We start from the raw sequence: 17338 nt of genomic DNA, 5'->3' as shown, positions 1-17338 counted from the left end.
GTACATGATTTATAATATCAATCTTATATAATATATACACGTATTATGACTATTATGAAGTTTTAAAACCAAAAATTACATATTTTATCAAAAAAAAAAAAAAAACGTATTATATTTAACTAATATAAAATATTGTAAATGAACTCAAAGAGTAAACTTTAAAAACTTATTAATATTTACCAACGTGTTATGAAATCGGCAGTGTTACATATTTAGACGATATCACAAGGTTTAACACGTGCCCTAGTAAACGAACCCTATATTATTCACCATCCATGAACAAACATAATCGTGTTATTTTTATATTGCCTGGTGGAACTCGGATCTTTTGATCCGTATATTTCTTTGAATTTCTTTGTTGTCATTTCCCCTATTCGGAGATTTATGGGTTTGAAAGACAATATTATTGTTTATTGCAAAATCGAATTCATATTTATATTATTTACGTACCTACCTACACATTTATCATAAAATATTATTTTGCAATTTATCACATTTCGTAGAACAACTTTTAAACAATAAATAAAATATATACAATGCTCCGCAGTCTGCGTTTTATTTATCCGCGATAAAATCAAGTCAATGTATTTTATCACCCAACGTCTGAGTTGCTACAAAAAAAAACACACAACACATATTTTTTGATATGATTTTCTTCGTAACGCATGTATTAAATAAGTTTTTAGATTTACCGTTTGCATATGTTTTTCCAATAGGATGTATATCCTAACCTCCAGCTCACTAATTCACATTTCGAGAAATCAGTGTTAAAGAGATGATTCTATTATTCAAGTATTCACACCTAAATCACACACGCAAAACACACATTAGTACTCATCAATTCCTTCGAGAATCTATTCGTGAGACTATAGGAAATACTAACTAGACTAAAATCACTATCTATCCGTATCCTTGCGGATAGGTTACGCGGTCCGGTGGTACGAGTATTTACAGTTGTAAAGCTGTCAAACAATAGTAAAAAAATAAAACATTTAAAAAAAAAATTAAACGTAAGTATTTTAGATGTCTATCGATGATGGTTATCAATTGACCATAATTATATGTAATATCGAGTAATGCAATTATCGTTACACGACAAATGCATTTAGAGATTTTAAACTTTGAAACGTAACGCATTATTGTGTTTAAATAATCAAAACATATTATTAGGTATACTTTTCGACATAATAATATTAACGATATGTAATACTATATTATGTATGTATGTTTAAAGCGCGCATACATACACAATGGTTATAATATGTATATGCTTATCGGCAGTGTAAGTGTTATTGAGTTTATAGTACTTACGTGCGTACATTCACTTTTATCGGTGAATTTTGTACGTTTGACGTTTGGATAATATGATCATATAAATACTATGAAGAACATGATGATGTTTCAAAAATCGTACGATTTATTGTATATATCATACAAATCTAAACGACATGTCATCCCTGCAACTCCCAAGACGAGTTTCACTCTTTTTTTTCCGCTTGACCCTTTCTGTACTGAATCCTTTTATGAGACTCACGTAGTCACGTGCCATTATATATAGTGTGGTTTATGTTTGACATAATAAAACACATTTATTTTATTATTGCCAATAATGTAAACTAGTGTCGAATCCTATAGAGAAACTATAAAATTATAACACAAACAAATCTAATTATCCTGTTTTGATAATTCTGCCGTTCTATTAAATGTGTAGGTTTCTATCGACGAGTCAAATAATACATATAGCTAGTCTCGTTTCAAGCTACACATTATATGGGCTTTTGACACGTCTTTTATAGATTTTTTGTTTTAATATTAATTATTGTGTTTATTATTTAAAGGGTTAATTTCTCAAACAACGATACGTGCGAACAAAATATTATCTACAACTGAGTTTTTAAAGTATGATGTGACAACAGCTACACTACACAACTGCACGGCTACAGCTGCTGTACGGCCATGGATATTGCAGTGTTATACTGTTACATTAATACAGCAGCAATAGCCAATAGGTTTATCGCGTATTGACACGGAATACGACTGCAGCCATCGCTTATAACAATACTCGTATTATATACTTACGTGTATTATACGGCATACCGAATATACAGTACATTTTGTACGCAATATGTTGTACATGAATTGTCTCGACATACATTTTACCACCGTATATACCTACTTTGTGTCTATGTGCACACTCTAGCTGAGCTTAATGCATTTTTCAAAAACAATGATAATATTTCAATATCAATAACTTATCGTTAATACTCGTCTGTAGCAGAGATAGATATCAGAAGATGGGGTTTACTTTTACAGTTGAATTGTAATAATTGTAAGCTTTCTCTGCAATATATTTCTTGTGATGTATATCATATTCTTAAAAATACACCAATGCTATTTTATTGGTAACGCGTTGGTTATTTATTATATATAGTAGAATAAAAATAAAATAAAATAAAAACGTCAAACCTGAAATCATCTATGGACTATAGTCTATACAAATAATGAAATAGTGTCGAGTATGTTATATTATTCGTATAACATATTTTCTAGCCGATAGGTTATATTTTTATACATATACGTAAATAGATTTCTGAACAAATTATAAAATATTATCTTTTAGTTGAATTTTCCTTTAAAGCCAATAGAAATAATCGCGTGCTTATCATGTATAGTCACCTCTAACTTATTTACCTACCCCCTACTTGAAACCTTCACAATAATCCTGTTATTTTGCAGCAGTTGTTCTCTGAACTCGTTCTTGATAAATAATCACGAATATTAATTTTAAAATAGATCGTCAAAGCCTCAAAACGGACGAATGCGGTGAAACACCCTATATTCACATACGTGTATACTATATATGTATATTATGTATAATACACGACTATGATATACTTCATACGGTTAGGTGACAGTCGTTTTTTCAACTACATCTTCCGCCCTCATCATCGCCACACCACACATAATATTATACAACTCTGCCACATTATATAATATATAATATAATATTATAATTAACACACACACACACACATAAATATATTATAATATATACATCGAGGGTAGGGGCCGCTGTGCTTAATATTACATATACACGCTTATTATGATAAGTCATATAATATATACCGTTATATTTATGTGATTTCGTACACGGTGCCCGACGGTTTTTTAATTAGACACGTGTATAGACGCGGTGGTGTGATGAGCGGATAAGGGGAGGGTCGACGCGAGAATTATTTTTTCTCTCATCTGGTTTATGGATTTTTTTTTTTTTTTTAACAATATTATTGACGTATATTAATTGATTAAGGTATGTTTCCTCTCGCACCGTACTAAATCACCCGGCAATAATAATACGGGTAATAATTATTATGCTGTACATATTATATTGTATAGGCACACGAATGATGGATGTATTACAGTGTACGGCCATACGAAATACGAATCCGCTTATATCTATACCTTTTTTTTTTTTTTTTACCACCAAATATCGCTACCGCGTCTCCCCTACATAATCGCGTTACACTCGAGATGATAATCATCTCGACCGTACTACATATTATTATATATATATATATATATATATATATTTAGGTATATACCGAGTCGCGTGTCTTTATCCATCACACGTCTGCACCGAGGTTCTCGGTAGCCAGCTATTTTTATGAATGCGACAAACACACTCGTCCGAACCAAAAAGTCTAAATAATATTATGTGGTTGTGTACAACTATACAACTATACAATATACCAACAAAGCTTTTTTCTAAATACGTTCGTCGATTTACCGAACAGTGTTAGTTAATTTGTCGTAATAATATTAGGTAAGTAAATATATTAATTATTATTAATACCATAGCTGATATTGTACAGCGTTACCCAGCCAAATTAAATAATTCCTATATAGACTTATACCGTTTTTAACTCCGTTAATGTAAACTACAAAATTGTTTAACATAATCAAATTTCTTTAAAATTGATCACTAAAGATTTGTAAAATTATAGAATTCGTATTCCAATACATATATATATATATATATTATGTAATCAATATCAATACGTTGTTGAAAGGCGTATAGCGACTGTTCACAAATATTACTGATATAAATAAACATTAAGTATATGCTTTTTGAATTTATGCGTATACGCTTCATTTTTTATTATACACATTCGTGTATTTACTACCCATTTTTAACCCATGATTTTATATTATCGTGTGCAATAAATTATTATGTGTATTCTATTTTTATTATACGATTAATGTATTTTTGTAAATTATAATTATGATACATAAAAAAAACATTAAGGATATAAATCTTTACTAATGGGTATAATAATATAGCGTACAACGAAACAGCGATTTAGCTAACAGGAATCCTGACCACACCGTGTTTTCCGATCGAAACAAGGGTAGCATTTTAACAGCCAAGTATGTACTATATTACTTTAAATTCTTTTACGTTTTATAGCGACCAGCCTACAGCACTACAAGCATAACGATCTTATGGATTTGTATTTTAGGGTTTATCAACATTCCAAAACCTGTTTTGGAAGATACAACCCCTAAACGATTATTATGAAACGGTATGATAGAATTATATATAATAATATTACATCAATTACACATTCCCAGCTATAAAACTGCTGCAGTCGATTTTGTATTGGTTTATTTGTAATATTTTATTGCAGTATGGCATGTGTAAGCGTTTAAATAATCGAATTGTTAAAATATTAATGGTCAAATCAATAAATTTGTGAATAATATTATGTATTGTATACTCAATAGTCAGTAATAGTTTTACTTGTTCTTATTTAATTTTACTTCACATATGGCAAATAAAATACGTTAGACAATTTGTTTAAATTTTAAACTAGTTCATATATCTATATATATATATATATATACTGAATAATATTGAGCATAATGTACTTTGGTAAACGTTTATTGATCTACTTATTTAGAAAGTGATTTTCATATAGAAGATTGTTTTATATGTGTCGTCGAAAAAAAAATATTTCTATTATTATTATTATTATTATTGTGTGTCTTTGTACAAGTGTTCGTCAAAGAAGAAACTAAACGGAAGAGTCTCGTTAGATCAAGGAAACTGTGCAAATCGACTGGATCGTGTCACCCACGAATTCTTTAACTTTTTTTCGGTCGTATCCGTTCTATTTGTACACGCGTGTACACAAATTGAAAACTAAAAGGCAATGGGACAGAACGGACACGTTTTTAAAGAAAAAAAATTGAATTATTGCCTTCTTGTTTTTACTTCTTCTATAGCACTGTAATAATAGTCTTAACAAAACCTTAACATAATTACATAACGATATTTATAGTAGACACCTAATGAAAATGACGTAAAGTTAAAAACCTTTTATTATTTACCGGTATTGTTATTATAATAATGGTATAATATTACATTCTAAACACAAAAACACAATAAGCTGTTAACTTAAATTTTATGAAGTCTTTAGAAACTTGTAATTACAAACTCGAAAAATTATTATACACATATTTTTTTAAATTAATTGCGTTGTGATCATTAGAATAAATGCCGTTATTAAATTTTATTGTAGCTCATTAGAAACATTATTTTTATTTTTGAAATCAAATAATGCGATTAAATGTATAATAAGAATACGAGTATTACGTGTAACGGAATTCTTAACTTATTTCTTTGATAATCGTTTATTTATTTTTGTTTTTAATTTTCTAGTTATTTTAAAAATCGTCCTTGCAGCAATTAAACTATATACCTACCTACATGACGTATGACAAAGAAAAACTCCTATTCTCTGGGTCTGGACTGTCAATCAAAAACAAAGAGCTCTGCGTTTATTTTAATACTCCCTGCGGTCTTTTGACAATTCGCCAAAGGTCTTTTACCGTGCGGGCGTGCGTGCGCACATTTATTATTGACATTTTGTCACCACGAAGTCTATAAACGTAAACGTCTCGTGATTGACAAGCTCTGCGAGCAATATAGTTCGGTCTTACTAGACGTTTTAATGACCAACAACGCCACTCGTCAATGTGATTAATAGAAATCCTCTACATTACGTATAGATATGATTATAAAAAACGGTTTACGTGTGTTAAACCTAAGTTGATGTCCGGAATAAGCGGTACATGACATGTTTATCAGCTGCAGTTATTAACCAATACATAAAAAATAAATACTATATAACGATCGCGGTGTGTATTATAACATAAACGCATTATTGTGAGCTCGCGACGCAACTATTGGACACTAAATCATAAACAAAAATAAACCGCCATAAAATTAAAAAATTTAATCTTTCGTTTACTGCGCCGCGCTATTATATAACATGGTATACAAACTATTTACCCGCCACTGAAGAAGTTTCTCGGGGGAGCTACAAAAGCGTAGGTATATATATATATATCATATAAACGCTATTACGTTTTTTTTTTATTATAAAACGTTATTATTATTTTAAAAGTTATACGAAACGAAGCAAACGATATAATCGTAAACCGCGTGTGTAAGAAATACGATAAAAAAATTTTCAATAAAAAAATATAGTGTTCACGTGGCACTGCAGTTCTACTTTGGTGTTATCGTCGTATACGCAATAAAATATGAATTCATAATTTAGTAGCCCCACGTTTTGTGCGACGTATTTATAATACGAGCCCAAAAATACTAATTAGTTGCGCCTGCACAGTTGTACATCATCTTGTAATATTAATGATATTACACACGACGCGATTATTGTACGTCCATTTGTACACGGGATAAGTAATAACAATGAAAAAAAAAATTAAAATAAAAAAAACAACATCCGACGTAAGGAAACGTATTTTTCCCCCCGCTACGGCTCCGGGTAAACGACCCTCTCTCGGTGGCGGCGTTGTCCGGAAAGATGTAGTGGCATCAGCAAATCGTTTCCGTTCTGCCGTCGGGTTTTCAGCACCAAACCGCCATAGTATCATACACACACACATATAAAACATAACGTACATAAACAATAAGCGAATCGCGTTGGCCCAAACCGCGCTACCGTAGGTCATAATAATTCATATATATATATATATAAGTACGTTATACACGACACTGCGTTTACAGCAGTCGATTATCGTATACGCGCACCTATATAGCGGCTATACATATTGTTATAATAATATATGTAATATACAACACGCGCGCACGTACGCGTATAAACGCGTATATTCAAATCCGCCGAGAGAGAGAGAGAGACGAGCAGAAAACGAATATAATAACAAATAAATGTGGAGAAAAAAAGAAGTCGTACACTATTATCTATCTGTAAGTACGTTTGCCGTCGCCGCCGACGACGACGACGACCACCACCGCGTTTTGAATTTTGATAACCGGGTGCACTTCCTGCCATTGTGCCCGTGCCACACCGCCACCGCAACCGGCTCGTATACGTATATATAATATCATATTATTTACACACACACACACGTATAAGCGTTCAAGATTCACGGCCATGTGCCGCCGCCGCCGTCGTAGCCGACCCATGAAACTGGACGACATCCACTTCGCCGACGGCACAGGGCCCCCGCGTTTGAATACACAACTAACGTGCAAGTCGGAGGAAAGGTGTATAAAAACACGTACGCGCGTCGTACGTATAGGCATACACATACGATATTATTATTATATAATAAAACACACACATAAGCGTGCGCTGACTGCAGTGCAGCTGCCGCTAGTTTCGGGTTCGGCACGAGATCTACCACCCTCCCCCCACCCAACGCTACGCGTAGACGTACTTTTTTCGATTTTTTATTCTAGTCAACCCGAAACCACCGGCTCTTTGTATACAAATGTATTCTCATTTTGTATGCCCTCGCAATATGCGTAGGTACATGAAATCAAATATATTATTCTCACAATACGCATAATGGTCGTATATCCCTCCCTACCGTGGAAACAATCGGGGAATCGCAAATTACAGCGGAAGACCATAGGTACAAGACGTTCACCTTTATAGCGTAAATCTTAAAAATATAAATTCAATTATTGCAGTTTTAAAAAACTATATAAACAGTTACAGAATTACCGTGAGAGTAGTATGTATATATTGTAGCTTTTTGATGAGTAATCCATTGATGTAAACAAAGGATGGAATAATCTTTGAAATGGTATCCATCTAAAGTTCCATAAAGAGATCCTTCTCCCCCGCCTCCCATTATATCCGCTCGTGAATTTCCCTATATATATATATACATATATATGTATTATTAATTGAGCAATTTTAACGAAATTTCAATAAGTGACTTATAATACAATGATAAAAAATGCAGTTTTGAATTATAATATTATTCAGGTTTAGAAAATAACAGTCATTGCACAATGATGAATGGTGCCCATAAAATTATGTGTTGGTGGCAAACTCGTTTGCCAGGCGCATTAACATGTCGATAGGGTGATAGTGACACTGGTTGGAGACATATAAGGGGACGAAAAATGTAGAAATGGTGAGCGTGAAATGTCGGGGAACTCAGAAATGTTCACAGATTAGAAAATATATGATATAAGTTTAAGGTGAACGCTCAAAAAAAAAAAAAAAAATACAACATCTTCAATTAGTTTAAAAACTTATTTCTCTGAAATGATTTTAAGATTATTTTCGACCTATTATCGAAATTAGAGTAAACAGTATTTTTTATCATTCCAAATATAACGCTCATTTTATTGTTCATAAGAGTATCCGAGTATCTAACGGGATTTTTTTTTACCTACTAAATTAAATATCATATTTAAATAACCAATTAGTAATAACCATATTATTTATGACAATTTATGAATACTGTATGGTGCAATATTAATATATTATACGTAAATTAAATATTAAAATCATTATACAGTGACCTCCTTAATAATTATTGATATTCACCACTAGGGACATGTGCTGGTCACTGGTATTTGTTGTTTAGTGTTCAGACTGCAGCACTCTTCACCTTCTCTAGTCAAGGGTAAATTATATATAACTAAATAACTCATTAAAATGCTGTTGGAAAATTCAATTTTAAAGATAAAAATAAATATACGATATAATATATTATAACGTTCATGCAGTGTTCAAATCCTGGTCAAACACTTAAACGCGTTTTATCTTGGATGTATTTTACGTTTTACTCCCCTATAGCAGTCTTCGCCGCCGTAGTTATTACAGTGGTATAGAACCCCTCGTGAATAGTCTTGGTATATTTATAGGATATTCCCGATGTTTCGATAACTGATTTGTCGGCACGCTTGGGCATCTGAAAAAATATGGAAAGCGATACCTTGGCCGAATCGTATGTTCTAAGAGTAGAGATAATAACATTCAAATAATAAACAGTTAACTAGTGATTAGTGACGCATTCAGACATTATATTGTTCGAATTGTTCGAAACTTTAAACGGATAGTCTTATTATGAATTGGGTTATTGACTCAACCCGTCAAACGTGGATTGTGTAAATACTGTTTTTATTTTCTAAGTAAAAAACAAAATAATTATTCTTCATAAAAACCAATACAAAATTTGTTCAATTATTAATTGTATTAGATGCCTATGGAATATAGATTACGGAATTGACGTTTAAACAATAACAGTACCTAGTAGACTTTAAACGAAATTCTTTTGAGTGGGTCAATAAGAATGAGACTTTACGGAGTCGAGTTAAAAAATAAATATGTATTGTGCTTGTGCTTGTGCTGACTGATGACTGCAACTATACAGACATACTACACATTATAGTTATTATACTACCCGTAAAGTGATTGAAATTGCAAACATACGTCCAAGTCTGGCATAAGTCCAATTGGCAAATCAATACGTGACATACATACATCGAAATAATATAAATTGATTTATGCAGCTGAAACAAAGCGATAACAAGCATTGGCAATATTAGAAGATAGTTGAATAATGGTAATAAGTAATAACAAATATAATAATATTGTATACTCCTTCTTTTTTATAACTATTTACTGAATGATTATTATTATAGTCGTAATTTAATTTGAAATTAGTACAAAAATATTATGTATAAGACTATAAATACTAAATGTATGTATACTATATTTATATGGGTGCGTGTGTAACTGTATTATTTGTTTTATTAGTGACATTTAGTACACTATTCGCGTGATACATAAGAGCTTGAAGTATTAAACTATTACCTATACATAATTTTATATGATTTATTAATAAAAAATATATATTATTATTATTTATTATTTTTATTATTATTTATTATTATTTATTTATTAATTTATTTATTTATTTTTTATTTTATTTTATAATTGAACACACATTATATATACCTATATAAATTACAAAAATTAATTTAACATCAGTGTACTTTCATATCAATTATTATCAAAATGAAGACGAAAACTAAATTCAGGATTATACAATATGAGAAACTAAAGTTAGGTAGACGCCAATATGGTTTGTTCAAATAACCGCCAATTAAGTTGAAGTATAATATGTTTATTATAAAAAATTTAATAAATAAATAAAATCATTAACTACGTATAATTGAAATTGAATATATCGTTATGGAAAAATACAGATATACTCCGATACTCGTATGTTGTATGAAATGGGGAATAACTTTTTTTCTTCTAAACACGAATCGTGCAGTGCCTATATATTAAGTGATACTCGACAATGAATAATATTAATACTAATCAACAATAAAAAATATTCAAAATAAGAAGATGGATCAATCAGTCGTTATAACCTCAGTCCTTACTCAACAACAATTGTATTATTTTCAATCGTCGGTATTGTTTGCCCCGTCTCCCTAAAAAGAAAAAATACTAAATACACACTATTTCCGTTAGTATTTTTTATTTTTATTCTAACGTGTTGTACTGTTGTAATATTATATTAGACAATAAAGATATACATTTGTATAATTTTATTTTGTAAATAAGTCGTAAAATTAAAAAATATTTACAATCGCCTGTTTATTTGTCAAAACCAGCCCTCGGGCGCCTTCCACGACAACGTAAAATGAGTGTTCGGTATTATTATTATTATTATTATCATCGTGTCGTATAAATAAAGTGCGTGCCTATTGCCTATTGCCTGCTGCCTGGTATTTTGTTTCGTAAAAATTATTTTTCTTTGAAATACTAACAATGGAACAATAAGAACAAAATAAGGTCCGTGGCACGTGCAATCGTAAAAATGCGTATAAGGGGTATCTAACGCAGTATTGCAGTAATGCCGACAAAATTCGTCGGGTCATCCAAAGTGGCGTAATTATGTATAGTCGTATTATAGATACTTTGTACATAATATTATAACATAGAAGTGACACCGTATTGTATTTTCGATGTTCGTATTAAATTATATATGATACATTTATTGAACCTCATTTTATTTCCTAAGGTAGACAAAAATATAATGATGTATACATTGAAAAATTAAAAATTAAATGTGTGTTCATCAGACTTGTGTTATTATTTATAAATCTTAAATATTATGAGAATGAAATATAAATATTGTCGTACAAGATATTAAAAAAAAAATAAAATAAAAAACATATTTATTTATTTTCAACTTATTTATATGAGACACTTGTGATCTCAAATTCTCAATTATTTCGGTGATATTTAAAATATTAATATACACAATAAATTGAGTAATACATGACCATAGTATCTAGCTATATAATATACAATATGCAATATTTATAAAAATTGAGTATCGACTATTTATAATACACGATTAGTTTTAATAGGAGTTTATTTTATAGCTTTTCAAGTATCCGCGTTTAAGCTCACAACAAACTTTACTCGCCTTTATAATTGTAAAAACAAACATTTAATGAAAAATAAAAATCTAAAAAATAATGTAAATAATATTTAATAAATATATTGCCAACAGAATGTTCAGAGACATATGTACAATATTCATAATTTTGTAATAAATTACATAAATACTAATATTGAATGATTAATATTTAATTAATATATTAATAATCACTATTTAATATAATACATGAGCATGATTATGATTATGGTTTATTAATTTAGTATTTTATAGGTAGGTATACACCAAAATAACATAATACATAATAATTTTTTTTTTAATGTTACAGAACAATAAAGGTACCTCTATCTAAAAGGTATAGTTTACCTAACAACCCGTTTAAAAATAGTTCAATTAATAATAGGAGGCGAGCTGATTAAAATTAACTTGACATTAAACAAATTCGTAAAATAAACAAATATAAAAACTGTTATTTTGGCAATGCCGATTGAAACGGAAATGTTTTTTTTCTAACTTTATTTTTGTCTAGCTATTAGGTTCTTTTTTATAGAATCGTATACAAAATTCACCTGTGCGCGCACAAACACACGTGTATCTATATACATTAAGTATAATATTGCTTAGTATAAATCTAAAAATATGCATACCTAGAGTATAAATAAAAACATCGTTGTATAATATAATATGTATAATGTAACGAACCAAAAATCATTATTCAATAATTCATATATTATTATTTTCTACTTACTTCCAGTAGAACATGAAAAACGCTCAACTGTCAAAAATGTTAGTTTGATTATCACATATTATTTGGGATTATAGAACTAAGATCAGGAGAGAGTATAGTGGCGTCATTTGTGGGTGACAGGGTGAGCATTTGCCCCCTCCCATTGTCAGTAGCGACTAGCGGGCCGCTGTCAGGCCGGATATGTGCTAGTTTTGGGCCGCAAGCCCGCAAATATGATCCCTGACATTCGTGTTATTCTAAATAATATTTAACCATGATTCCAGTGGCGCAAATAGTAAAAATATTTAGAGGGGCTCAAGCCCCAAGACATTTTTTTTAATTATAATATGTTAGTACAATGTACATTAGTACATATCTTTAAGGATACCTGTATTTCTTCAATTCTGACTTAAGTAGTTAAGTATCATACATAGAACACATATATAACATAAGTATTAATATTATAGTAATACAAATTTATAATTTTATAAATAAACCGATTTATTTCATTAAAACAAATAATAATAATAATAATAATTTGTAGTTAAATAAGTAACACAATTGAACATAATATATAAATAAATAGGTAGGTATATAGTTTAATGTAATTGTATACGTCTCTCAGTTTTTTCAAAAATATTTAAAATGTCTTCATTATTGATACTAATGTCATTTTCTATATTCGAAATACTTAAATTACTAAATTTATCTTGATTCATACAAGTACGTAACCGTGTTTTAATACGTCGCGTAACAGAAAATGATCTCTCACGGGTTCCTGTACTTACTGGAAGAGTAATAGCTACTTGAAACATTTTGGAAAAATTTGGAAATACTTTACCATCGTATATTGCCAAATGCTGTTTAATTTGCTAATTAGTTAATAAAAAAAATTTTCTTATTGGTGTAAGGAAAAAATATCTAATTACAAGGTAAAAAATTTTTATTAAGATTTAATACACATAATATAATTTTTGAGGGGGCTTTGAGTAATTTTGGGGGCTAAGCCCCCACCCCAAAGGCCCCCCTTATTTGCGCCACTGCATGATTCATTAATACGTAAATAATTTTAGGGTATCTGTATGACTGTATCTTTATTAGGTTATTAGTTATAGCTGTAGATAAAAAAACAGCTTCACTAATGGATTTAAACCAAGCTGTTTGGAGCTATGAAAACTAGAATATACCCTATGTTATTGCCTAGCATCTAAGCTACTTTTGAAAAACATAAATTAATAATAAATATTCAATAATTTATTGTACATGTTTTGTTTTATTTTTTGTAAATACCTTTATACTCATATTTGGCGCAAATAGAACATAAATTAGGGTAAAATTTCCCTCGAAATAAGTCATCATATAATAGCTAATAGCATTGAGTAGAATATATACCGATGTATCCTCCCTCGTCTTGTCCAACCGGCAACCGCCTCTATCGAGGTCTTACTCTTGGTCACTTTTTTGTTGAATTCTCTGAACGGAATATTTCGTATGAGATTTCCTTCAGCCCAGAATCGTTTCACGTACAAGAACAATCTAATACATGGTTTGTTATACACTTATACATAACCTTTATCGATCATTGTTTTTGTCTTTCGTGTTTCCCATTTTAATTTTGTACAGATCCGTGAATTTTCCACAAAACTTTTCTTTCGAATACAATTAATTTCTCTTCGTCGCCCTGTATTGTGAACCATATTCAACATGCATACATATATACATACATACATGCATTACGTATACTATCGATCGCAGATAGCAAGTTTACAGTTTCTCTTTTATAGCTCTGGTCAGTAGTCTAGAGTTGAGCATCTTGTATTCTTTTACATGAAAATATAGGCTTCATTCGCCGTACTGATTCTAAATTGAATGATAATTTTTGTGTTTGTGATGACTGCTAAGCGTTCAATTGCATCCACTTCCTCAAAGGGGTAAGAAGCCACTCGTCTTATTCACTATACGTTATATGGTTATTACTAGAATTCTAGGTGCTTACTATTATTGGCTATAAATTTTAAAAATTGAAATCGTCTCACTTTGTAACATTATTGTGTCTTAAAAACTTCCAACATTTAAGTGCACAACATATAAACAATTATAGGTTCAGTACTTATACCAGTTATACCTACCAATTGCATTTTCATATTAAATTTAGTAAAATATATACAAAAAGTATTTATGTAAAATAAATAAAATTAATCAAATAATCAAATGATCATAGTATATTTGAAAGGTTATTATAGATTTTGGGAAGACTAGATCGCCCTCAATAGTCAATAAGTTCTCCTGACGATTTCCACCATTGCTGTATCACGCACTCTTTATAATATATAATATATTATGAATACTTCCGTGTTACGGTCGTACAATAGATTTATGCGCTATAGTGTTAGTGTCATACTGCCGTATATTATGACATAATATGCGCGTATATCCGGCACCGTTGACACTGTTGACAGGTTATTCTTTTGTGAGCGCGTCTAACGAATTTATCGTGTTATTTTTGGCGATCAAAGTATAATATAATATCGTCAAGTCAACCGAGCACACACGCACACAGACACACACGCACACACACACACATACAAGGATGGTTATAGCCGAGGTATTTATTATACATAACGTTATTATTATATTGTATTTTATGTATTATCTAGAGGCGTTATGTAGCTGCCGTCTTGCCGAGTTCTGGCTACAGTGTTGTTGAATACAACTGACGAAAAGGAAACCATCACGTGTCCCTGCGAGGCTGCAGACATTATAATATATTGTATTATGTACATACATTATCACATATTTTCTGAAACAAACGACACGTGGTGGAATCGTATAATAATCGTAATGATAATAATAACAATAATTAAAATTATAACAAGACCGTAGAGGAAATGGTACCGAAGCATATCCGGTATACGCGTACGACAAATCGTGTTACGCAGTGCGTGATACACATACGCATACGTGCTATTTATATTCTTTAATATATATGTATATATAAATATGTGTATATTATGATCGGTTTCAGATCGCGTTTGAAGAATCGATATGGGACATTACACTATACGATCGCTGTATACGATTATTTTAAACGATAATAAAATTTAGTGCGATAAATTTTATTGTCGTTTATATTTATAAAGCTGACGAGTTATAATGAGAACATTTTTTTTAAGGCATATCGACAAAGCTTTGATCATCAGCTTTACATACGTTTCATCCTTCCGAATTTCCTTTCCACTGTAAAATAACTAATATCAACGACCTTAAAACAATTAATGCGCGATTACGTATTATTATTTACTTCATTAAGATTGCTGATTAGAATATATGTATTAAAGAAACGTTGATGAACTTGGAGTAGCTAAATTTTAAAGACTTACAAATCACTTAAAAAAAAATATTTTTGGAACTTAGATTACATATTAATATATTATTTAGTTTATAGTGATTAATATATACCTATCGTATTTTTTTTTTAATTTAATAAAATAAATTTTAAAAAGTTGAAAGGTAGAACTAGAAAAGAAAACTTTTACCCTAAAAGCCCACCCTTAAAGTGGAGATATTTATAAATAATAATGAAATTCTTTAATCAATTTTACAATTTATTAAAATGTACTAATTGGATAACATAAACATTAAACTTTAAAAAACTTAAAGAATTAAAAAGTTTACAATAAAGCTCACAAATAAAAATAGCCTCTTTATCTAAACTCTATCACAAAAATAAAATGCCCACTTATGCATACTACCTATACTGCTCTCTGATTTTACCCATCAACCGATGTTGAACCCCACTTCGCCCCAAACATATATGTTCGTAATGGAAAGTATACCTATATCAATAAGTAATAATTGTAGGATGTTTACTTATATAGACTTATTTTGTACACTCACTTATTTATATATTAAAATAGTGTATAAAACTTAGTTACTTAGACATAACAATGTAAAAAACTGTTTTAGGTCATAATGAACACATAAAAATATATTTAAAAAACTGTAATAAAACATTTATAACAATTAATTTATAATAAGCATTTCGACTTGTTTTCGCTTATAATCGATTAGGTACCTAATTATAAGGGAACAATCACGATTTAAGATATATTAAAAGTAAATATCATAAATCAAGCCTCATGCAGTATATACTATTTGCAATATAAATCCAGTTTTTATCAGATAGATAATAACTTACTAAATCCTATATAAGTATTGTAATTTTACTGATCAGTGATCTTCCATGTACAATATCCTAAATCCTGATATCCCATTCTGATAAACGTTTCTATATTACTGTAAATCGTAATCAAAAACTACAAACAAACAACGAAGCGTTAAAATATATGTAACCAATTATACCTAACTGACAACTATATTAGATAAAAAGTTTTCATCCCTTTCATATTACCTATTGACATAACTCTGTGAAGACTTAAAAATGTTAGCGTATACTTTTGAGAAGATATTTTTGTGTGACGTATCTATAGCGAATTCCATGACCATCGAATGATCTTAATATCTAAGATCTGAGAAGGTTTTTGGGTTCCCCGCAGTGTCGTATTTATGGAGTGTAGAGGGTTTAGTGTTTACGGGACTTTTACAAGTTTAAATACAAAAACTGTTGAAATGAAGGCAAACATTTGAACTGTAATTGATTTGGTTTTGATCCATAGAAAATTATACTATGGAACAGGGTATGTATTTTATAAACACAATACTTATGTCTTGGAAAATTGAGCGAGTAAGTAGGAATGCACTCGTGGTACAATCTGTTATTACAGCGACTATTTAAAGAAAATTTGTACGAAACCGCATTTATATTCGACAGTGTTA

This window comes from Rhopalosiphum maidis, chromosome 2, assembly GCF_003676215.2.
Source record: "Rhopalosiphum maidis isolate BTI-1 chromosome 2, ASM367621v3, whole genome shotgun sequence".
NCBI classification, from domain to species: domain Eukaryota; kingdom Metazoa; phylum Arthropoda; class Insecta; order Hemiptera; family Aphididae; genus Rhopalosiphum; species Rhopalosiphum maidis.
Note: the sequence above shows the minus strand (reverse complement) of the source record.